Raw genomic sequence first — 27,913 nt, 5'->3', positions numbered from 1 at the left:
TGAGCAGTAGGAAGCCTGGCATATCCTGCTAACATATCAAATAAAAACAATTCTAGCAGAAAACCTAAGAATACTAAAAACAAGGAGAAATGGTTTGATGAAGAACGCAACAACCTAAGAGAAAGAAATTGAGAAACCTGTCCAACCCAAAACACAGAGACCCAGAAAACCTGAGTATACGCCTTCACTATGTTGAATCACTAAAACAATACAGAAATACACTACGGAAAAAGAAGGAACAGCACGTCAGAAATCAGCTCAATGTAATTGAAGAATCTATAAAATCTAACCACTTCTGGGATAATTGGAAAACACTCTAAACAACAACATTACGAAGAGTTATGTATCCAAAACAACAACACATAGAGTTATCTATCCAAAACAACAACACATAGAGTTATCTATCCAAAACAACAACACATAGAGTTATCTATCCAAAACAACAACACATAGAGTTATCTATCCAAAACAACAACACATAGAGTTATGTATCCAAAACAACAACACATAGAGTTATCTACCCAAAACAACAACACATAGAGTTATCTATCCAAAACAACAACACATAGAGTTATCTATCCAAAACAACAACACATAGAGTTATCTATCCAAAACAACAACACATAGAGTTATCTATCCAAAACAACAACACATAGAGTTATCTATCCAAAACAACAACACATAGAGTTATCTATCCAAAACAACAACACATAGAGTTATCTATCCAAAACAACAACACATAGAGTTATGTATCCAAAACAACAACACGATAGAGTTATCTATCCAAAACAACAACACATAGAGTTATCTATCCAAAACAACAACACATAGAGTTATCTATCCAAAACAACAACACATAGAGTTATCTATCCAAAACAACAACACATAGAGTTATCTATCCAAAACAACAACACATAGAGTTATCTATCCAAAACAACAACACATAGAGTTATCTATCCAAAACAACAACATGAAGAGTTATCTATCCAAAACAACAACATGAAGAGTTATCTATCCAAAACAACAACACATAGAGTTATCTATCCAAAACAACAACACATAGAGTTATCTATCCAAAACAACAACATGAAGAGTTATCTATCCAAAACAACAACACATAGAGTTATCTATCCAAAACAACAACACATAGAGTTATCTATCCAAAACAACAACACATAGAGTTATCTATCCAAAACAACAACACATAGAGTTATCTATCCAAAACAACAACACATAGAGTTATCTATCCAAAACAACAACATGAAGAGTTATCTATCCAAAACAACAACACATAGAGTTATCTATCCAAAACAACAACACATAGAGTTATCTATCCAAAACAACAACACATAGAGTTATCTATCCAAAACAACAACACATAGAGTTATCTATCCAAAACAACAACACATAGAGTTATCTATCCAAAACAACAACACATAGAGTTATCTATCCAAAACAACAACACATAGAGTTATCTATCCAAAACAACAACACATAGAGTTATCTATCCAAAACAACAACACATAGAGTTATCTATCCAAAACAACAACACATAGAGTTATCTATCCAAAACAACAACACATAGAGTTATCTACCCAAAACAACAACACATAGAGTTATCTATCCAAAACAACAACATGAAGAGTTATCTATCCAAAACAACAACACATAGAGTTATCTATCCAAAACAACAACACATAGAGTTATCTATCCAAAACAACAACACATAGAGTTATCTATCCAAAACAACAACATGAAGAGTTATCTATCCAAAACAACAACACATAGAGTTATCTATCCAAAACAACAACACATAGAGTTATCTATCCAAAACAACAACACATAGAGTTATCTATCCAAAACAACAACACATAGAGTTATCTATCCAAAACAACAACATGAAGAGTTATCTATCCAAAACAACAACATGAAGAGTTATCTATCCAAAACAACAACACATAGAGTTATCTATCCAAAACAACAACACATAGAGTTATCTATCCAAAACAACAACATGAAGAGTTATCTATCCAAAACAACAACACATAGAGTTATCTATCCAAAACAACAACACATAGAGTTATCTATCCAAAACAACAACACATAGAGTTATCTATCCAAAACAACAACACATAGAGTTATCTATCCAAAACAACAACACATAGAGTTATCTATCCAAAACAACAACACATAGAGTTATCTATCCAAAACGACAACACATAGAGTTATCTATCCAAAACAACAACACATAGAGTTATCTATCCAAAACAACAACACATAGAGTTATCTATCCAAAACAACAACATGAAGAGTTATCTATCCAAAACAACAACACATAGAGTTATCTATCCAAAACAACAACACATAGAGTTATCTATCCAAAACAACAACACATAGAGTCATCTATCCAAAACAACAACACACAGAGTTATCTATCCAAAACAACAACACATAGAGTTATCTATCCAAAACAACAACACACAGAGTTATCTATCCAAAACAACAACATGAAGAGTTATCTATCCAAAACAACAACATGAAGAGTTATCTATCCAAAACAACAACATGAAGAGTTATCTATCCAAAACAACAACACATAGAGTTATATATCCAAAACAACAACATGAAGAGTTAACTATCCAAAACAACAACACATAGAGTTATCTACCCAAAACAACAACACATAGTTATCTATCCAAAACAACAACATGAAGAGTTATCTATCCAAAACAACAACACATAGAGTTATCTATCCAAAACAACAACATGAAGAGTTAACTATCCAAAACAACAACACATAGAGTTATCTACCCAAAACAACAACACATAGTTATCTATCCAAAACAACAACATGAAGAGTTATCTATCCAAAACAACAACACATAGAGTTATCTATCCAAAACAACAACATGAAGAGTTATCTATCCAAAACAACAACACGAAGAGTTATCTACCCAAAACAACAACACATAGAGTTATCTATCCAAAACAACAACAAGAAGAGTTATCTATCCAAAACAACAACACATAGAGTTATCTATCCAAAACAACAACACATAGAGTTATCTATCCAAAACAACAACTCATAGAGTTATCTATCCAAAACAACAACATGGAGTTATCTATCCAAAACAACAACATGGAGTTATCTATCCAAAACAACAACATGAAGAGTTATCTACCCAAAACAACAACATGGAGTTATCTATCCAAAACAACAACACATAGAGTTATCTATCCAAAACAACAACACATAGAGTTATCTATCCAAAACAACAACACATAGAGTTATCTATCCAAAACAACAACACATAGAGTTATCTATCCAAAACAACAACATGAAGAGTTATCCATCCAAAACAACAACACATAGAGTTATCTATCCAAAACAGCAACACATAGAGTTATCTATCCAAAACAACAACACATAGAGTTATCTATCCAAAACAACAACACATAGAGTTATCTATCCAAAACAACAACATGAAGAGTTATCTATCCAAAACAACAACACATAGAGTTATCTATCCAAAACAACAACACATAGAGTTATCTATCCAAAACAACAACACATAGAGTTATCTATCCAAAACAACAACATGAAGAGTTATCTATCCAAAACAACAACACATAGAGTTATCTATCCAAAACAACAACACATAGAGTTATCTATCCAAAACAACAACATGAAGAGTTATCTATCCAAAACAACAACACATAGAGTTATCTATCCAAAACAACAACACATAGAGTTATCTATTCAAAACAACAACACATAGAGTTATCTATCCAAAACAACAACACATAGAGTTATCTACCCAAAACAACAACACATAGAGTTATCTATCCAAAATAACAACACATAGAGTTATCTACCCAAAACAACAACACATAGAGTTATCTATCCAAAACAACAACACATAGAGTTATCTATCCAAAACAACAACACATAGAGTTATCTATCCAAAACAACAACACATAGAGTTATCTATCCAAAACAACAACATGGAGTTATCAATCCAAAACAACAACATGGAGTTATCTATCCAAAACACACAACATGAAGAGTTATCTACCCAAAACAACAACATGGAGTTATCTATCCAAAACAACAACACATAGAGTTATCTATCCAAAACAACAACACATAGAGTTATCTATCCAAAACAACAACACATAGAGTTATCTATCCAAAACAACAACATGAAGAGTTATCTATCCAAAACAACAACACATAGAGTTATCTATCCAAAACAACAACACATAGAGTTATCTATCCAAAACAACAACACATAGAGTTATCTATCCAAAACAACAACACATAGAGTTATCTATCCAAAACAACAACTTGAAGAGTTATCTATCCAAAACAACAACACATAGAGTTATCTATCCAAAACAGCAACACATAGAGTTATCTATCCAAAACAACAACACATAGAGTTATCTACCCAAAACAACAACACATAGAGTTATCTATCCAAAACAACAACATGAAGAGTTATCTATCCAAAACAACAACACATAGAGTTATCTATCCAAAACAACAACACATAGAGTTATCTATCCAAAACAACAACACATAGAGTTATCTATCCAAAACAACAACATGAAGAGTTATCTATCCAAAACAACAACACATAGAGTTATCTATCCAAAACAACAACACATAGAGTTATCTATCCAAAACAACAACACATAGAGTTATCTATCCAAAACAACAACACATAGAGTTATCTATCCAAAACAACAACATGAAGAGTTATCTATCCAAAACAACAACATGAAGAGTTATCTATCCAAAACAACAACACATAGAGTTATCTATCCAAAACAACAACACATAGAGTTATCTATCCAAAACAACAACATGAAGAGTTATCTATCCAAAACAACAACACATAGAGTTATCTATCCAAAACAACAACACATAGAGTTATCTATCCAAAACAACAACACATAGAGTTATCTATCCAAAACAACAACACATAGAGTTATCTATCCAAAACAACAACACATAGAGTTATCTATCCAAAACAACAACATGAAGAGTTATCTATCCAAAACAACAACACATAGAGTTATCTATCCAAAACAGCAACACATAGAGTTACCTATCCAAAACAACAACACATAGAGTTATCTATCCAAAACAACAACACATAGAGTTATCTATCCAAAACAACAACACATAGAGTTATCTATCCAAAACAACAACACATAGAGTTATCTATCCAAAACAACAACATGAAGAGTTATCTATCCAAAACAACAACACATAGAGTTATCTATCCAAAACAACAACATGAAGAGTTATCTATCCAAAACAACAACACATAGAGTTATCTATCCAAAACAACAACAAATAGAGTTATCTATCCAAAACAACAACACATAGAGTTATCTATCCAAAACAACAACACATAGAGTTATCTATCCAAAACAACAACACATAGATTTATCTATCCAAAACAACAACACATAGAGTTATCTATCCAAAACAACAACACATAGAGTTATCTATCCAAAACAACAACATGAAGAGTTATCTATCCAAAACAACAACACATAGAGTTATCTATCCAAAACAACAACACATAGAGTTATCTATCCAAAACAACAACACATAGAGTTATCTATCCAAAACAACAACACATAGAGTTATCTATCCAAAACAACAACACATAGAGTTATCTATCCAAAACAACAACATGGAGAGTTATCTATCCAAAACAACAACACATAGAGTTATCTATCCAAAACAACAACACATAGAGTTATCTATCCAAAACAACAACATGGAGAGTTATCTATCCAAAACAACAACACATAGAGTTATCTATCCAAAACAACAACACATAGAGTTATCTATCCAAAACAACAACACATAGAGTTATCTATCCAAAACAACAACACATAGAGTTATCTATCCAAAACGACAACACATAGAGTTATCTATCCAAAACAACAACACATAGAGTTATCTATCCAAAACAACAACACATAGAGTTATCTATCCAAAACAACAACACATAGAGTTATCTATCCAAAACAACAACACATAGAGTTATCTATCCAAAACAACAACACATAGAGTTATCTATCCAAAACAACAACACATAGAGTTATCTATCCAAAACAACAACATGAAGAGTTATCTATCCAAAACAACAACACATAGAGTTATCTATCCAAAACAACAACACATAGAGTTATCTATCCAAAACAACAACACATAGAGTTATCTATCCAAAACAACAACATGAAGAGTTATCTATCCAAAACAACAACACATAGAGTTATCTATCCAAAACAACAACACATAGAGTTATCTATCCAAAACAACAACACATAGAGTCATCTATCCAAAACAACAACACACAGAGTTATCTATCCAAAACAACAACACATAGAGTTATCTATCCAAAACAACAACACACAGAGTTATCTATCCAAAACAACAACATGAAGAGTTATCTATCCAAAACAACAACATGAAGAGTTATCTATCCAAAACAACAACATGAAGAGTTATCTATCCAAAACAACAACACATAGAGTTATCTATCCAAAACAACAACATGAAGAGTTAACTATCCAAAACAACAACACATAGAGTTATCTACCCAAAACAACAACACATAGTTATCTATCCAAAACAACAACATGAAGAGTTATCTATCCAAAACAACAACACATAGAGTTATCTATCCAAAACAACAACACATAGAGTTATCTATCCAAAACAACAACACATAGAGTCATCTATCCAAAACAACAACACACAGAGTTATCTATCCAAAACAACAACACATAGAGTTATCTATCCAAAACAACAACACACAGAGTTATCTATCCAAAACAACAACATGAAGAGTTATCTATCCAAAACAACAACATGAAGAGTTATCTATCCAAAACAACAACATGAAGAGTTATCTATCCAAAACAACAACACATAGAGTTATCTACCCAAAACAACAACACATAGTTATCTATCCAAAACAACAACATGAAGAGTTATCTATCCAAAACAACAACACATAGAGTTATCTATCCAAAACAACAACATGAAGAGTTATCTATCCAAAACAACAACACGAAGAGTTATCTACCCAAAACAACAACACATAGAGTTATCTATCCAAAACAACAACAAGAAGAGTTATCTATCCAAAACAACAACACATAGAGTTATCTATCCAAAACAACAACACATAGAGTTATCTATCCAAAACAACAACTCATAGAGTTATCTATCCAAAACAACAACATGGAGTTATCTATCCAAAACAACAACATGGAGTTATCTATCCAAAACAACAACATGAAGAGTTATCTACCCAAAACAACAACATGGAGTTATCTATCCAAAACAACAACACATAGAGTTATCTATCCAAAACAACAACACATAGAGTTATCTATCCAAAACAACAACACATAGAGTTATCTATCCAAAACAACAACATGAAGAGTTATCTATCCAAAACAACAACACATAGAGTTATCTATCCAAAACAACAACACATAGAGTTATCTATCCAAAACAACAACACATAGAGTTATCTATCCAAAACAACAACACATAGAGTTATCTATCCAAAACAACAACATGAAGAGTTATCCATCCAAAACAACAACACATAGAGTTATCTATCCAAAACAGCAACACATAGAGTTATCTATCCAAAACAACAACACATAGAGTTATCTATCCAAAACAACAACACATAGAGTTATCTATCCAAAACAACAACATGAAGAGTTATCTATCCAAAACAACAACACATAGAGTTATCTATCCAAAACAACAACATGAAGAGTTATCTATCCAAAACAACAACACATAGAGTTATCTATCCAAAACAACAACACATAGAGTTATCTATCCAAAACAACAACACATAGAGTTATCTATCCAAAACAACAACATGAAGAGTTATCTATCCAAAACAACAACACATAGAGTTATCTATCCAAAACAACAACACATAGAGTTATCTATCCAAAACAACAACACATAGAGTCATCTATCCAAAACAACAACACACAGAGTTATCTATCCAAAACAACAACACATAGAGTTATCTATCCAAAACAACAACACACAGAGTTATCTATCCAAAACAACAACATGAAGAGTTATCTATCCAAAACAACAACATGAAGAGTTATCTATCCAAAACAACAACATGAAGAGTTATCTATCCAAAACAACAACACATAGAGTTATCTATCCAAAACAACAACATGAAGAGTTAACTATCCAAAACAACAACACATAGAGTTATCTACCCAAAACAACAACACATAGTTATCTATCCAAAACAACAACATGAAGAGTTATCTATCCAAAACAACAACACATAGAGTTATCTATCCAAAACAACAACACATAGAGTTATCTATCCAAAACAACAACACATAGAGTCATCTATCCAAAACAACAACACACAGAGTTATCTATCCAAAACAACAACACATAGAGTTATCTATCCAAAACAACAACACATAGAGTTATCTATCCAAAACAACAACATGAAGAGTTATCTATCCAAAACAACAACATGAAGAGTTATCTATCCAAAACAACAACATGAAGAGTTATCTATCCAAAACAACAACACATAGAGTTATCTACCCAAAACAACAACACATAGTTATCTATCCAAAACAACAACATGAAGAGTTATCTATCCAAAACAACAACACATAGAGTTATCTATCCAAAACAACAACATGAAGAGTTATCTATCCAAAACAACAACACGAAGAGTTATCTACCCAAAACAACAACACATAGAGTTATCTATCCAAAACAACAACAAGAAGAGTTATCTATCCAAAACAACAACACATAGAGTTATCTATCCAAAACAACAACACATAGAGTTATCTATCCAAAACAACAACTCATAGAGTTATCTATCCAAAACAACAACATGGAGTTATCTATCCAAAACAACAACATGGAGTTATCTATCCAAAACAACAACATGAAGAGTTATCTACCCAAAACAACAACATGGAGTTATCTATCCAAAACAACAACACATAGAGTTATCTATCCAAAACAACAACACATAGAGTTATCTATCCAAAACAACAACACATAGAGTTATCTATCCAAAAAAACAACATGAAGAGTTATCTATCCAAAACAACAACACATAGAGTTATCTATCCAAAACAACAACACATAGAGTTATCTATCCAAAACAACAACACATAGAGTTATCTATCCATAACAACAACACATAGAGTTATCTATCCAAAACAACAACATGAAGAGTTATCCATCCAAAACAACAACACATAGAGTTATCTATCCAAAACAGCAACACATAGAGTTATCTATCCAAAACAACAACACATAGAGTTATCTATCCAAAACAACAACACATAGAGTTATCTATCCAAAACAACAACATGAAGAGTTATCTATCCAAAACAACAACACATAGAGTTATCTATCCAAAACAACAACACATAGAGTTATCTATCCAAAACAACAACACATAGAGTTATCTATCCAAAACAACAACACATAGAGTTATCTATCCAAAACAACAACATGAAGAGTTATCTATCCAAAACAACAACACATAGAGTTATCTATCCAAAACAACAACACATAGAGTTATCTATCCAAAACAACAACATGAAGAGTTATCTATCCAAAACAACAACACATAGAGTTATCTATCCAAAACAACAACACATAGAGTTATCTATTCAAAACAACAACACATAGAGTTATCTATCCAAAACAACAACACATAGAGTTATCTACCCAAAACAACAACACATAGAGTTATCTATCCAAAATAACAACACATAGAGTTATCTACCCAAAACAACAACACATAGAGTTATCTATCCAAAACAACAACACATAGAGTTATCTATCCAAAACAACAACACATAGAGTTATCTATCCAAAACAACAACACATAGAGTTATCTATCCAAAACAACAACATGGAGTTATCAATCCAAAACAACAACATGGAGTTATCTATCCAAAACAACAACATGAAGAGTTATCTACCCAAAACAACAACATGGAGTTATCTATCGAAAACAACAACACATAGAGTTATCTATCCAAAACAACAACACATAGAGTTATCTATCCAAAACAACAACACATAGAGTTATCTATCCAAAACAACAACATGAAGAGTTATCTATCCAAAACAACAACACATAGAGTTATCTATCCAAAACAACAACACATAGAGTTATCTATCCAAAACAACAACACATAGAGTTATCTATCCAAAACAACAACACATAGAGTTATCTATCCAAAACAACAACTTGAAGAGTTATCTATCCAAAACAACAACACATAGAGTTATCTATCCAAAACAGCAACACATAGAGTTATCTATCCAAAACAACAACACATAGAGTTATCTATCCAAAACAACAACATGAAGAGTTATCTACCCAAAACAACAACATGGAGAGTTATCTATCCAAAACAACAACACATAGAGTTATCTATCCAAAACAACAACATATAGAGTTATCTATCCAAAACAACAACACATAGAGTTATCTATCCAAAACAACAACATGAAGAGTTATCTACCCAAAACAACAACATGGAGTTATCTATCCAAAACAACAACACATAGAGTTATCTATCCAAAACAACAACATGAAGAGTTATGTATCCAAAACAACAACACATAGAGTTATCTATCCAAAACAACAACACATAGAGTTATCTATCCAAAAAAACAACACATAGAGTTATCTATCCAAAACAACAACACATAGAGTTATCTATCCAAAACAACAACATGAAGAGTTATCTATCCAAAACAACAACACATAGAGTTATCTATCCAAAACAACAACACATAGAGTTATCTATCCAAAACAACAACACGAAGAGTTATCTATCCAAAACAACAACACATAGAGTTATCTATCCAAAACAACAACACATAGAGTTATCTATCCAAAACAACAACATGAAGAGTTATCTATCCAAAACAACAACACATAGAGTTATCTATCCAAAACAACAACACACAGAGTTATCTATCCAAAACAACAACACATAGAGTTATCTACCCAAAACAACAGCACATAGAGTTATCTATCCAAAACAACAACATGAAGAGTTATCTATCCAAAACAACAACACATAGAGTTATCTATCCAAAACAACAACACATAGAGTTATCTATCCAAAACAACAACACATAGAGTTATCGATCCAAAACAACAACACATAGAGTTATCTATCCAAAACAGCAACATGAAGAGTTATCTATCCAAAACAACAACACAGAGTTATCTATCCAAAACAACAACACATAGAGTTATCTATCCAAAACAACAACACATAGAGTTATCTATCCAAAACAACAACACATAGAGTTATCTATCCAAAACAACAACACATAGAGTTATCTATCCAAAACAACAACACATAGAGTTATCTATCCAAAACAACAACACATAGAGTTATCTATCCAAAACAACAACACATAGAGTTATCTATCCAAAACAACAACACATAGAGTTATCTACCCAAAACAACAACACATAGAGTTATCTATCCAAAACAACAACACATAGAGTTATCTACCCAAAACAACAACACATAGAGTTATCTATCCAAAACAACAACATGGAGTTATCTATCCAAAACAACAACATGGAGTTATCTATCCAAAACAACAACATGAAGAGTTATCTACCCAAAACAACAACATGGAGTTATCTATCCAAAACAACAACACATAGAGTTATCTATCCAAAACAACAACACATAGAGTTATCTATCCAAAACAACAACACATAGAGTTATCTATCCAAAACAACAACATGAAGAGTTATCTATCCAAAACAACAACACATAGAGTTTTCTATCCAAAACAACAACACACAGAGTTATCTATCCAAAACAACAACATGAAGAGTTATCTATCCAAAACAACAACATGAAGAGTTATCTATCCAAAACAACAACACATAGAGTTATCTATCCAAAACAACAACATGAAGAGTTAACTATCCAAAACAACAACACATAGAGTTATCTACCCAAAACAACAACACATAGTTATCTATCCAAAACAACAACATGAAGAGTTATCTATCCAAAACAACAACACATAGAGTTATCTATCCAAAACAACAACACATAGAGTTATCTATCCAAAACAACAACACATAGAGTCATCTATCCAAAACAACAACACACAGAGTTATCTATCCAAAACAACAACACATAGAGTTATCTATCCAAAACAACAACACACAGAGTTATCTATCCAAAACAACAACATGAAGAGTTATCTATCCAAAACAACAACATGAAGAGTTATCTATCCAAAACAACAACATGAAGAGTTATCTATCCAAAACAACAACACATAGAGTTATCTACCCAAAACAACAACACATAGTTATCTATCCAAAACAACAACATGAAGAGTTATCTATCCAAAACAACAACACATAGAGTTATCTATCCAAAACAACAACATGAAGAGTTATCTATCCAAAACAACAACACGAAGAGTTATCTACCCAAAACAACAACACATAGAGTTATCTATCCAAAACAACAACAAGAAGAGTTATCTATCCAAAACAACAACACATAGAGTTATCTATCCAAAACAACAACACATAGAGTTATCTATCCAAAACAACAACTCATAGAGTTATCTATCCAAAACAACAACATGGAGTTATCTATCCAAAACAACAACATGGAGTTATCTATCCAAAACAACAACATGAAGAGTTATCTACCCAAAACAACAACATGGAGTTATCTATCCAAAACAACAACACATAGAGTTATCTATCCAAAACAACAACACATAGAGTTATCTATCCAAAACAACAACACATAGAGTTATCTATCCAAAACAACAACATGAAGAGTTATCTATCCAAAACAACAACACATAGAGTTATCTATCCAAAACAACAACACATAGAGTTATCTATCCAAAACAACAACACATAGAGTTATCTATCCATAACAACAACACATAGAGTTATCTATCCAAAACAACAACATGAAGAGTTATCCATCCAAAACAACAACACATAGAGTTATCTATCCAAAACAGCAACACATAGAGTTATCTATCCAAAACAACAACACATAGAGTTATCTATCCAAAACAACAACACATAGAGTTATCTATCCAAAACAACAACATGAAGAGTTATCTATCCAAAACAACAACACATAGAGTTATCTATCCAAAACAACAACACATAGAGTTATCTATCCAAAACAACAACACATAGAGTTATCTATCCAAAACAACAACACATAGAGTTATCTATCCAAAACAACAACATGAAGAGTTATCTATCCAAAACAACAACACATAGAGTTATCTATCCAAAACAACAACACATAGAGTTATCTATCCAAAACAACAACATGAAGAGTTATCTATCCAAAACAACAACACATAGAGTTATCTATCCAAAACAACAACACATAGAGTTATCTATTCAAAACAACAACACATAGAGTTATCTATCCAAAACAACAACACATAGAGTTATCTACCCAAAACAACAACACATAGAGTTATCTATCCAAAATAACAACACATAGAGTTATCTACCCAAAACAACAACACATAGAGTTATCTATCCAAAACAACAACACATAGAGTTATCTATCCAAAACAACAACACATAGAGTTATCTATCCAAAACAACAACACATAGAGTTATCTATCCAAAACAACAACATGGAGTTATCAATCCAAAACAACAACATGGAGTTATCTATCCAAAACAACAACATGAAGAGTTATCTACCCAAAACAACAACATGGAGTTATCTATCGAAAACAACAACACATAGAGTTATCTATCCAAAACAACAACACATAGAGTTATCTATCCAAAACAACAACACATAGAGTTATCTATCCAAAACAACAACATGAAGAGTTATCTATCCAAAACAACAACACATAGAGTTATCTATCCAAAACAACAACACATAGAGTTATCTATCCAAAACAACAACACATAGAGTTATCTATCCAAAACAACAACACATAGAGTTATCTATCCAAAACAACAACTTGAAGAGTTATCTATCCAAAACAACAACACATAGAGTTATCTATCCAAAACAGCAACACATAGAGTTATCTATCCAAAACAACAACACATAGAGTTATCTATCCAAAACAACAACATGAAGAGTTATCTACCCAAAACAACAACATGGAGAGTTATCTATCCAAAACAACAACACATAGAGTTATCTATCCAAAACAACAACATATAGAGTTATCTATCCAAAACAACAACACATAGAGTTATCTATCCAAAACAACAACATGAAGAGTTATCTACCCAAAACAACAACATGGAGTTATCTATCCAAAACAACAACACATAGAGTTATCTATCCAAAACAACAACATGAAGAGTTATGTATCCAAAACAACAACACATAGAGTTATCTATCCAAAACAACAACACATAGAGTTATCTATCCAAAAAAACAACACATAGAGTTATCTATCCAAAACAACAACACATAGAGTTATCTATCCAAAACAACAACATGAAGAGTTATCTATCCAAAACAACAACACATAGAGTTATCTATCCAAAACAACAACACATAGAGTTATCTATCCAAAACAACAACACGAAGAGTTATCTATCCAAAACAACAACACATAGAGTTATCTATCCAAAACAACAACACATAGAGTTATCTATCCAAAACAACAACATGAAGAGTTATCTATCCAAAACAACAACACATAGAGTTATCTATCCAAAACAACAACACATAGAGTTATCTATCCAAAACAACAACACATAGAGTTATCTACCCAAAACAACAGCACATAGAGTTATCTATCCAAAACAACAACATGAAGAGTTATCTATCCAAAACAACAACACATAGAGTTATCTATCCAAAACAACAACACATAGAGTTATCTATCCAAAACAACAACACATAGAGTTATCGATCCAAAACAACAACACATAGAGTTATCTATCCAAAACAGCAACATGAAGAGTTATCTATCCAAAACAACAACACAGAGTTATCTATCCAAAACAACAACACATAGAGTTATCTATCCAAAACAACAACACATAGAGTTATCTATCCAAAACAACAACACATAGAGTTATCTATCCAAAACAACAACACATAGAGTTATCTATCCAAAACAACAACACATAGAGTTATCTATCCAAAACAACAACACATAGAGTTATCTATCCAAAACAACAACACATAGAGTTATCTATCCAAAACAACAACACATAGAGTTATCTATCCAAAACAACAACACATAGAGTTATCTACCCAAAACAACAACACATAGAGTTATCTATCCAAAACAACAACACATAGAGTTATCTACCCAAAACAACAACACATAGAGTTATCTATCCAAAACAACAACATGGAGTTATCTATCCAAAACAACAACATGGAGTTATCTATCCAAAACAACAACATGAAGAGTTATCTACCCAAAACAACAACATGGAGTTATCTATCCAAAACAACAACACATAGAGTTATCTATCCAAAACAACAACACATAGAGTTATCTATCCAAAACAACAACACATAGAGTTATCTATCCAAAACAACAACATGAAGAGTTATCTATCCAAAACAACAACACATAGAGTTTTCTATCCAAAACAACAACACACAGAGTTATCTATCCAAAACAACAACATGAAGAGTTATCTATCCAAAACAACAACATGAAGAGTTATCTATCCAAAACAACAACACATAGAGTTATCTATCCAAAACAACAACATGAAGAGTTAACTATCCAAAACAACAACACATAGAGTTATCTACACAAAACAACAACACATAGAGTTATCTATCCAAAACAACAACATGAAGAGTTATCTATCCAAAACAACAACACATAGAGTTATCTATCCAAAACAACAACATGAAGAGTTATCTATCCAAAACAACAACACATAGAGTTATCTACCCAAAACAACAACACATAGAGTTATCTATCCAAAACAACAACAAGAAGAGTTATCTATCCAAAACAACAACACATAGAGTTATCTATCGAAAACAACAACACATAGAGTTATCTATCCAAAACAACAACACATAGAGTTATCTATCCAAAACAACAACACATAGAGTTATCTATCCAAAACAACAACATGGAGTTATCTATCCAAAACAACAACATGGAGTTATCTATCCAAAACAACAACATGAAGAGTTATCTACCCAAAACAACAACATGGAGTTATCTATCCAAAACAACAACACATAGAGTTATCTATCCAAAACAACAACACATAGAGTTATCTATCCAAAACAACAACACATAGAGTTATCTATCCAAAACAACAACATGAAGAGTTATCTATCCAAAACAACAACACATAGAGTTATCTATCCAAAACAGCAACACATAGAGTTATCTATCCAAAACAACAACACATAGAGTTATCTATCCAAAACAACAACATGAAGAGTTATCTACCCAAAACAACAACATGGAGAGTTATCTATCCAAAACAACAACACATAGAGTTATCTATCCAAAACAACAACACATAGAGTTATCTATCCAAAACAACAACACATAGAGTTATCTATCCAAAACAACAACATGAAGAGTTAACTATCCAAAACAACAACACATAGAGTTATCTACCCAAAACAACAACACATAGAGTTATCTATCCAAAACAACAACATGAAGAGTTATCTATCCAAAACAACAACACATAGAGTTATCTATCCAAAACAACAACATGAAGAGTTATCTATTCAAAACAACAACACATAGAGTTATCTACCCAAAACAACAACACATAGAGTTATCTATCCAAAACAACAACAAGAAGAGTTATCTATCCAAAACAACAACACATAGAGTTATCTATCGAAAACAACAACACATAGAGTTATCTATCCAAAACAACAACACATAGAGTTATCTATCCAAAACAACAACACATAGAGTTATCTATCCAAAACAACAACATGGAGTTATCTATCCAAAACAACAACATGGAGTTATCTATCCAAAACAACAACATGAAGAGTTATCTACCCAAAACAACAACACATAGAGTTATCTATCCAAAATAACAACACATAGAGTTATCTACCCAAAACAACAACACATAGAGTTATCTATCCAAAACAACAACACATAGAGTTATCTATCCAAAACAACAACACATAGAGTTATCTATCCAAAACAACAACACATAGAGTTATCTATCCAAAACAACAACATGGAGTTATCAATCCAAAACAACAACATGGAGTTATCTATCCAAAACAACAACATGAAGAGTTATCTACCCAAAACAACAACATGGAGTTATCTATCGAAAACAACAACACATAGAGTTATCTATCCAAAACAACAACACATAGAGTTATCTATCCAAAACAACAACACATAGAGTTATCTATCCAAAACAACAACATGAAGAGTTATCTATCCAAAACAACAACACATAGAGTTATCTATCCAAAACAACAACACATAGAGTTATCTATCCAAAACAACAACACATAGAGTTATCTATCCAAAACAACAACACATAGAGTTATCTATCCAAAACAACAACTTGAAGAGTTATCTATCCAAAACAACAACACATAGAGTTATCTATCCAAAACAGCAACACATAGAGTTATCTATCCAAAACAACAACACATAGAGTTATCTATCCAAAACAACAACATGAAGAGTTATCTACCCAAAACAACAACATGGAGAGTTATCTATCCAAAACAACAACACATAGAGTTATCTATCCAAAACAACAACATATAGAGTTATCTATCCAAAACAACAACACATAGAGTTATCTATCCAAAACAACAACATGAAGAGTTATCTACCCAAAACAACAACATGGAGTTATCTATCCAAAACAACAACACATAGAGTTATCTATCCAAAACAACAACATGAAGAGTTATGTATCCAAAACAACAACACATAGAGTTATCTATCCAAAACAACAACACATAGAGTTATCTATCCAAAAAAACAACACATAGAGTTATCTATCCAAAACAACAACACATAGAGTTATCTATCCAAAACAACAACATGAAGAGTTATCTATCCAAAACAACAACACATAGAGTTATCTATCCAAAACAACAACACATAGAGTTATCTATCCAAAACAACAACACGAAGAGTTATCTATCCAAAACAACAACACATAGAGTTATCTATCCAAAACAACAACACATAGAGTTATCTATCCAAAACAACAACATGAAGAGTTATCTATCCAAAACAACAACACATAGAGTTATCTATCCAAAACAACAACACACAGAGTTATCTATCCAAAACAACAACACATAGAGTTATCTACCCAAAACAACAGCACATAGAGTTATCTATCCAAAACAACAACATGAAGAGTTATCTATCCAAAACAACAACACATAGAGTTATCTATCCAAAACAACAACACATAGAGTTATCTATCCAAAACAACAACACATAGAGTTATCGATCCAAAACAACAACACATAGAGTTATCTATCCAAAACAGCAACATGAAGAGTTATCTATCCAAAACAACAACACAGAGTTATCTATCCAAAACAACAACACATAGAGTTATCTATCCAAAACAACAACACATAGAGTTATCTATCCAAAACAACAACACATAGAGTTATCTATCCAAAACAACAACACATAGAGTTATCTATCCAAAACAACAACACATAGAGTTATCTATCCAAAACAACAACACATAGAGTTATCTATCCAAAACAACAACACATAGAGTTATCTATCCAAAACAACAACACATAGAGTTATCTACCCAAAACAACAACACATAGAGTTATCTATCCAAAACAACAACACATAGAGTTATCTACCCAAAACAACAACACATAGAGTTATCTATCCAAAACAACAACATGGAGTTATCTATCCAAAACAACAACATGGAGTTATCTATCCAAAACAACAACATGAAGAGTTATCTACCCAAAACAACAACATGGAGTTATCTATCCAAAACAACAACACATAGAGTTATCTATCCAAAACAACAACACATAGAGTTATCTATCCAAAACAACAACACATAGAGTTATCTATCCAAAACAACAACATGAAGAGTTATCTATCCAAAACAACAACACATAGAGTTTTCTATCCAAAACAACAACACACAGAGTTATCTATCCAAAACAACAACATGAAGAGTTATCTATCCAAAACAACAACATGAAGAGTTATCTATCCAAAACAACAACACATAGAGTTATCTATCCAAAACAACAACATGAAGAGTTAACTATCCAAAACAACAACACATAGAGTTATCTACCCAAAACAACAACACATAGTTATCTATCCAAAACAACAACATGAAGAGTTATCTATCCAAAACAACAACACATAGAGTTATCTATCCAAAACAACAACACATAGAGTTATCTATCCAAAACAACAACACATAGAGTCATCTATCCAAAACAACAACACACAGAGTTATCTATCCAAAACAACAACACATAGAGTTATCTATCCAAAACAACAACACACAGAGTTATCTATCCAAAACAACAACATGAAGAGTTATCTATCCAAAACAACAACATGAAGAGTTATCTATCCAAAACAACAACATGAAGAGTTATCTATCCAAAACAACAACACATAGAGTTATCTACCCAAAACAACAACACATAGTTATCTATCCAAAACAACAACATGAAGAGTTATCTATCCAAAACAACAACACATAGAGTTATCTATCCAAAACAACAACATGAAGAGTTATCTATCCAAAACAACAACACGAAGAGTTATCTACCCAAAACAACAACACATAGAGTTATCTATCCAAAACAACAACAAGAAGAGTTATCTATCCAAAACAACAACACATAGAGTTATCTATCCAAAACAACAACACATAGAGTTATCTATCCAAAACAACAACTCATAGAGTTATCTATCCAAAACAACAACATGGAGTTATCTATCCAAAACAACAACATGGAGTTATCTATCCAAAACAACAACATGAAGAGTTATCTACCCAAAACAACAACATGGAGTTATCTATCCAAAACAACAACACATAGAGTTATCTATCCAAAACAACAACACATAGAGTTATCTATCCAAAACAACAACACATAGAGTTATCTATCCAAAACAACAACATGAAGAGTTATCTATCCAAAACAACAACACATAGAGTTATCTATCCAAAACAACAACACATAGAGTTATCTATCCAAAACAACAACACATAGAGTTATCTATCCATAACAACAACACATAGAGTTATCTATCCAAAACAACAACATGAAGAGTTATCCATCCAAAACAACAACACATAGAGTTATCTATCCAAAACAGCAACACATAGAGTTATCTATCCAAAACAACAACACATAGAGTTATCTATCCAAAACAACAACACATAGAGTTATCTATCCAAAACAACAACATGAAGAGTTATCTATCCAAAACAACAACACATAGAGTTATCTATCCAAAACAACAACACATAGAGTTATCTATCCAAAACAACAACACATAGAGTTATCTATCCAAAACAACAACACATAGAGTTATCTATCCAAAACAACAACATGAAGAGTTATCTATCCAAAACAACAACACATAGAGTTATCTATCCAAAACAACAACACATAGAGTTATCTATCCAAAACAACAACATGAAGAGTTATCTATCCAAAACAACAACACATAGAGTTATCTATCCAAAACAACAACACATAGAGTTATCTATTCAAAACAACAACACATAGAGTTATCTATCCAAAACAACAACACATAGAGTTATCTACCCAAAACAACAACACATAGAGTTATCTATCCAAAATAACAACACATAGAGTTATCTACCCAAAACAACAACACATAGAGTTATCTATCCAAAACAACAACACATAGAGTTATCTATCCAAAACAACAACACATAGAGTTATCTATCCAAAACAACAACACATAGAGTTATCTATCCAAAACAACAACATGGAGTTATCAATCCAAAACAACAACATGGAGTTATCTATCCAAAACAACAACATGAAGAGTTATCTACCCAAAACAACAACATGGAGTTATCTATCGAAAACAACAACACATAGAGTTATCTATCCAAAACAACAACACATAGAGTTATCTATCCAAAACAACAACACATAGAGTTATCTATCCAAAACAACAACATGAAGAGTTATCTATCCAAAACAACAACACATAGAGTTATCTATCCAAAACAACAACACATAGAGTTATCTATCCAAAACAACAACACATAGAGTTATCTATCCAAAACAACAACACATAGAGTTATCTATCCAAAACAACAACTTGAAGAGTTATCTATCCAAAACAACAACACATAGAGTTATCTATCCAAAACAGCAACACATAGAGTTATCTATCCAAAACAACAACACATAGAGTTATCTATCCAAAACAACAACATGAAGAGTTATCTACCCAAAACAACAACATGGAGAGTTATCTATCCAAAACAACAACACATAGAGTTATCTATCCAAAACAACAACATATAGAGTTATCTATCCAAAACAACAACACATAGAGTTATCTATCCAAAACAACAACATGAAGAGTTATCTACCCAAAACAACAACATGGAGTTATCTATCCAAAACAACAACACATAGAGTTATCTATCCAAAACAACAACATGAAGAGTTATGTATCCAAAACAACAACACATAGAGTTATCTATCCAAAACAACAACACATAGAGTTATCTATCCAAAAAAACAACACATAGAGTTATCTATCCAAAACAACAACACATAGAGTTATCTATCCAAAACAACAACATGAAGAGTTATCTATCCAAAACAACAACACATAGAGTTATCTATCCAAAACAACAACACATAGAGTTATCTATCCAAAACAACAACACGAAGAGTTATCTATCCAAAACAACAACACATAGAGTTATCTATCCAAAACAACAACACATAGAGTTATCTATCCAAAACAACAACATGAAGAGTTATCTATCCAAAACAACAACACATAGAGTTATCTATCCAAAACAACAACACATAGAGTTATCTATCCAAAACAACAACACATAGAGTTATCTACCCAAAACAACAGCACATAGAGTTATCTATCCAAAACAACAACATGAAGAGTTATCTATCCAAAACAACAACACATAGAGTTATCTATCCAAAACAACAACACATAGAGTTATCTATCCAAAACAACAACACATAGAGTTATCGATCCAAAACAACAACACATAGAGTTATCTATCCAAAACAGCAACATGAAGAGTTATCTATCCAAAACAACAACACAGAGTTATCTATCCAAAACAACAACACATAGAGTTATCTATCCAAAACAACAACACATAGAGTTATCTATCCAAAACAACAACACATAGAGTTATCTATCCAAAACAACAACACATAGAGTTATCTATCCAAAACAACAACACATAGAGTTATCTATCCAAAACAACAACACATAGAGTTATCTATCCAAAACAACAACACATAGAGTTATCTATCCAAAACAACAACACATAGAGTTATCTATCCAAAACAACAACACATAGAGTTATCTACCCAAAACAACAACACATAGAGTTATCTATCCAAAACAACAACACATAGAGTTATCTACCCAAAACAACAACACATAGAGTTATCTATCCAAAACAACAACATGGAGTTATCTATCCAAAACAACAACATGGAGTTATCTATCCAAAACAACAACATGAAGAGTTATCTACCCAAAACAACAACATGGAGTTATCTATCCAAAACAACAACACATAGAGTTATCTATCCAAAACAACAACACATAGAGTTATCTATCCAAAACAACAACACATAGAGTTATCTATCCAAAACAACAACATGAAGAGTTATCTATCCAAAACAACAACACATAGAGTTTTCTATCCAAAACAACAACACACAGAGTTATCTATCCAAAACAACAACATGAAGAGTTATCTATCCAAAACAACAACATGAAGAGTTATCTATCCAAAACAACAACACATAGAGTTATCTATCCAAAACAACAACATGAAGAGTTAACTATCCAAAACAACAACACATAGAGTTATCTACACAAAACAACAACACATAGAGTTATCTATCCAAAACAACAACATGAAGAGTTATCTATCCAAAACAACAACACATAGAGTTATCTATCCAAAACAACAACATGAAGAGTTATCTATCCAAAACAACAACACATAGAGTTATCTACCCAAAACAACAACACATAGAGTTATCTATCCAAAACAACAACAAGAAGAGTTATCTATCCAAAACAACAACACATAGAGTTATCTATCGAAAACAACAACACATAGAGTTATCTATCCAAAACAACAACACATAGAGTTATCTATCCAAAACAACAACACATAGAGTTATCTATCCAAAACAACAACATGGAGTTATCTATCCAAAACAACAACATGGAGTTATCTATCCAAAACAACAACATGAAGAGTTATCTACCCAAAACAACAACATGGAGTTATCTATCCAAAACAACAACACATAGAGTTATCTATCCAAAACAACAACACATAGAGTCATCTATCCAAAACAACAACACATAGAGTTATCTATCCAAAACAACAACATGAAGAGTTATCTATCCAAAACAACAACACATAGAGTTATCTATCCAAAACAGCAACACATAGAGTTATCTATCCAAAACAACAACACATAGAGTTATCTATCCAAAACAACAACATGAAGAGTTATCTACCCAAAACAACAACATGGAGAGTTATCTATCCAAAACAACAACACATAGAGTTATCTATCCAAAACAACAACACATAGAGTTATCTATCCAAAACAACAACACATAGAGTTATCTATCCAAAACAACAACATGAAGAGTTAACTATCCAAAACAACAACACATAGAGTTATCTACCCAAAACAACAACACATAGAGTTATCTATCCAAAACAACAACATGAAGAGTTATCTATCCAAAACAACAACACATAGAGTTATCTATCCAAAACAACAACATGAAGAGTTATCTATTCAAAACAACAACACATAGAGTTATCTACCCAAAACAACAACACATAGAGTTATCTATCCAAAACAACAACAAGAAGAGTTATCTATCCAAAACAACAACACATAGAGTTATCTATCGAAAACAACAACACATAGAGTTATCTATCCAAAACAACAACACATAGAGTTATCTATCCAAAACAACAACACATAGAGTTATCTATCCAAAACAACAACATGGAGTTATCTATCCAAAACAACAACATGGAGTTATCTATCCAAAACAACAACATGAAGAGTTATCTACCCAAAACAACAACATGGAGTTATCTATCCAAAACAACAACACATAGAGTTATCTATCCAAAACAACAACACATAGAGTTATCTATCCAAAACAGCAACATGAAGAGTTATCTATCCAAAACAACAACACATAGAGTTATCTATCCAAAACAACAACACATAGAGATATATATCCAAAACAACAACACATAGAGTTATCTACCCAAAACAACAACACATAGAGTTATCTATCCAAAACAACAACACATAGAGTTATCTATCCAAAACAACAACATGAAGAGTTATCTATCCAAAACAACAACACATAGAGTTATCTATCCAAAACAACAACACATAGATTTATCTATCCAAAACAACAACACATAGAGTTATCTATCCAAAACAACAACATGAAGAGTTATCTATCCAAAACAACAACACATAGAGTTATCTATCCAAAACAACAACACGTAGAGTTATCTATCCAAAACAACAACACATAGAGTTATCTATCCAAAACAACAACACATAGAGTTATCTATCCAAAACAACAACACATAGAGTTATCTACCCAAAACAACAACACATAGAGTTATCTATCCAAAACAACAACACATAGAGTTATCTATCCAAAACAACAACACATAGAGTTATCTATCCAAAACAACACATAGAGTTATCTATCCAAAACAACAACACATAGAGTTATCTACCCAAAACAACAACACATAGAGTTATCTATCCAAAACAACAACATGAAGAGTTATCTATCCAAAACAACAACACATAGAGTTATCTATCCAAAACAACAACATGAAGAGTTATCTATCCAAAACAACAACACATAGAGTTATCTACCCAAAACAACAACACATAGAGTTATCTATCCAAAACAACAACAAGAAGAGTTATCTATCCAAAACAACAACACATAGAGTTATCTATCGAAAACAACAACACATAGAGTTATCTATCCAAAACAACAACACATAGAGTTATCTATCCAAAACAACAACACATAGAGTTATCTATCCAAAACAACAACATGGAGTTATCTATCCAAAACAACAACATGGAGTTATCTATCCAAAACAACAACATGAAGAGTTATCTACCCAAAACAACAACATGGAGTTATCTATCCAAAACAACAACACATAGAGTTATCTATCCAAAACAACAACACATAGAGTTATCTATCCAAAACAGCAACATGAAGAGTTATCTATCCAAAACAACAACACATAGAGTTATCTATCCAAAACAACAACACATAGAGATATATATCCAAAACAACAACACATAGAGTTATCTACCCAAAACAACAACACATAGAGTTATCTATCCAAAACAACAACACATAGAGTTATCTATCCAAAACAACAACATGAAGAGTTATCTATCCAAAACAACAACACATAGAGTTATCTATCCAAAACAACAACACATAGATTTATCTATCCAAAACAACAACACATAGAGTTATCTATCCAAAACAACAACATGAAGAGTTATCTATCCAAAACAACAACACATAGAGTTATCTATCCAAAACAACAACACGTAGAGTTATCTATCCAAAACAACAACACATAGAGTTATCTATCCAAAACAACAACACATAGAGTTATCTATCCAAAACAACAACACATAGAGTTATCTACCCAAAACAACAACACATAGAGTTATCTATCCAAAACAACAACACATAGAGTTATCTATCCAAAACAACAACACATAGAGTTATCTATCCAAAACAACACATAGAGTTATCTATCCAAAACAACAACACATAGAGTTATTTACCCAAAACAACAACACATAGAGTTATCTACCCAAAACAACAACACATAGAGTTATCTATCCAAAACAACAACACATAGAGTTATCTATCCAAAACAACAACACATAGAGTTATCTATCCAAAACAACAACACATAGAGTTATCTATCCAAAACAACAACACATAGAGTTATCTATCCAAAACAACAACATGAAGAGTTATCTACCCAAAACAACAACACATAGAGTTATCTATCCAAAACAACAACACAGAGTTATCTATCCAAAACAACAACACATAGAGTTATCTATCCAAAACAACAACATGGAGAGTTATCTATCCAAAACAACAACACATAGAGTTATCTATCCAAAACAACAACACATAGAGTTATCTATCCAAAACAACACCACATAGAGTTATCTACCCAAAACAACAACACATAGAGTTATCTATCCAAAACAACAACACATAGAGTTATCTATCCAAAACAACAACACATAGAGTTATCTATCCAAAACAACAACACATAGAGTTATCTACCCAAAACAACAACACATAGAGTTATCTATCCAAAACAACAACACATAGAGTTATCTATCCAAAACAACAACACATAGAGTTATCTATCCAAAACAACAACACATAGAGTTATCTATCCAAAACAACAACACATAGAGTTATCTATCCAAAACAACAACACATAGAGTTATCTACCCAAAACAACAACACATAGAGTTATCTACCCAAAACAACAACACATAGAGTTATCTATCCAAAACAACAACATGAAGAGTTATCTATCCAAAACAACAACACGAAGAGTTATCTATCCAAAACAACAACACATAGAGTTATCTATCCAAAACAACAACACATAGAGTTATCTATCCAAAACAACAACACATAGAGTTATCTATCCAAAACAACAACACATAGAGTTATCTATCCAAAACAACAACACATAGAGTTATCTATCCAAAACAACAACACATAGAGTTATCTATCCAAAACAACAACACATAGAGTTATCTATCCAAAACAACAACACATAGAGTTATCTATCCAAAACAACAACATGAAGAGTTATCTACCCAAAACAACAACACATAGAGTTATCTATCCAAAACAACAACACAGAGTTATCTATCCAAAACAACAACACATAGAGTTATCTATCCAAAACAACAACATGGAGAGTTATCTATCCAAAACAACAACACATAGAGTTATCTATCCAAAACAACAACACATAGAGTTATCTATCCAAAACAACAACATGAAGAGTTATCTACCCAAAACAACAACACATAGAGTTATCTATCCAAAACAACAACACAGAGTTATCTATCCAAAACAACAACACATAGAGTTATCTATCCAAAACAACAACATGGAGAGTTATCTATCCAAAACAACAACACATAGAGTTATCTATCCAAAACAACAACACATAGAGTTATCTATCCAAAACAACAACACATAGAGTTATCTACCCAAAACAACAACACATAGAGTTATCTATCCAAAACAACAACACATAGAGTTATCTATCCAAAACAACAACACATAGAGTTATCTATCCAAAACAACAACACATAGAGTTATCTACCCAAAACAACAACACATAGAGTTATCTATCCAAAACAACAACACATAGAGTTATCTATCCAAAACAACAACACATAGAGTTATCTATCCAAAACAACAACACATAGAGTTATCTAT

At 31.8% G+C, this 27,913-nt stretch overlaps 1 protein-coding gene across 1 annotated transcript in view; it reads right to left on the bottom strand.

Annotated features, from left to right (window-relative positions):
• Positions 1-27,913, bottom strand: part of megf11 (multiple EGF-like-domains 11) — a 369,526-nt gene that overhangs the window by 231,112 nt on the left and 110,501 nt on the right. The gene's annotated exons all lie outside the window — the stretch shown is intronic.

This window comes from Salmo salar, chromosome 23, assembly GCF_965601325.2.
Source record: "Salmo salar chromosome 23, fSalSal1, whole genome shotgun sequence".
Classification (NCBI taxonomy): domain Eukaryota; kingdom Metazoa; phylum Chordata; class Actinopteri; order Salmoniformes; family Salmonidae; genus Salmo; species Salmo salar.
This window is presented reverse-complemented; position numbering and strand designations above follow the sequence as displayed.